Below are 1328 nucleotides of genomic sequence, written 5' to 3' on the forward strand. Positions count from 1 at the left end.
CGAGAAAGTTCCCAGATTTGTAATTTGACACTTTAATGTGGTGAACTGAGCCCCAAAAACCTTTTCTCACCGTTTTGTTGTGGGGTTTAGCAGAAAATTGTGTTTATGCAAACAATTTTCATACTTTCGACGGTTTGAAAACAAACATCCGCCAAATTATAACCGAACTATTGTCAACTATGTGCAGACAAGACAAAGAAAAAAGACATCCAGTACTGTAAGATGTCCCATTTTTTTCCCTCTCATTTTTTTTTGACGGGACTACAAAAAGGATCATATTTATGCAAATTCGTTAAATGATAACCGAACTCTTGTCAACTATGTGCAGACAAGACAAAAAAAAAGCGATCCAGTATTGTAAGATGTCCCATATTTTTTTCTCCCTCTCAATTTTTTTTCGGGGGCTGTGAAAAAAACATCCAAATTAAAACTTAACTGTTGTCAACTATATGCCGAGAAATCATTGAAAATTACCTTAATAGAATGCAATACTATAAGATGTTTCATTGAGAATATTTGAACGATGTTGTATTTCACAACTTATGTTCCGATATTTTGGATTCCAATATGGAATACAATTGTGGTCAAAATCTTATGCACAAATAAGTTTTTTTTTTATATTTACTTTTGGATCCATAAAATGAATAACCCTGACCAATAAACACCGTGTATATTATCCATATCTTACAAGACACTTCATGGAAAAGGGAGAGTAACATCTAACTTCAGGTCAAGAACTCTTTCAAATAAATCTTATGACAATCCTTAAGAGCCGAGCATATTATATAAAGTATATCACAAAAGTTAGAGTATGTATGAGCTCTCTTCTTTAGTATCTCGTGTGTTAAAAATACTCATGCGTCATCAAAAAAAATCTTGTTTATATGCGCATATTTTTATTATTATTGTTTACTGTTTTCTAAATACTTACAACAATTTACATCACCGCGATATTACTGTAAAATGTCAGCTGATTATAATTATGTTTTGTTTTGATTTGACAGTAATTTTGTAATTCCCCCCACGAGGAACAGACATAGACAAATTGCGTTTGGATATTTTGAACTAAAATTATTAATTATGGTTTCGGGTGAATAAACTCAAGTTACATAAATTATAAATTCATTAAGTAGTTTTCAAAGAGATTTTCATTCAAATCAAACTTGATGAAATAATTTTTTTTACATGTGTAACTAATTTACATTTACAAATATGCAAATTTTTTTCAATAAATAAAAACAATATCTATAAACTAAATTATCTGGTTTTTAACATTTTACCAAAACTAACCATGACAACGTGCATTTCTACGCGTTCATTTATGTTTA

This window comes from Teleopsis dalmanni, chromosome 2, assembly GCF_002237135.1.
Source record: "Teleopsis dalmanni isolate 2A chromosome 2, ASM223713v2, whole genome shotgun sequence".
In the NCBI taxonomy this organism is placed as follows: domain Eukaryota; kingdom Metazoa; phylum Arthropoda; class Insecta; order Diptera; family Diopsidae; genus Teleopsis; species Teleopsis dalmanni.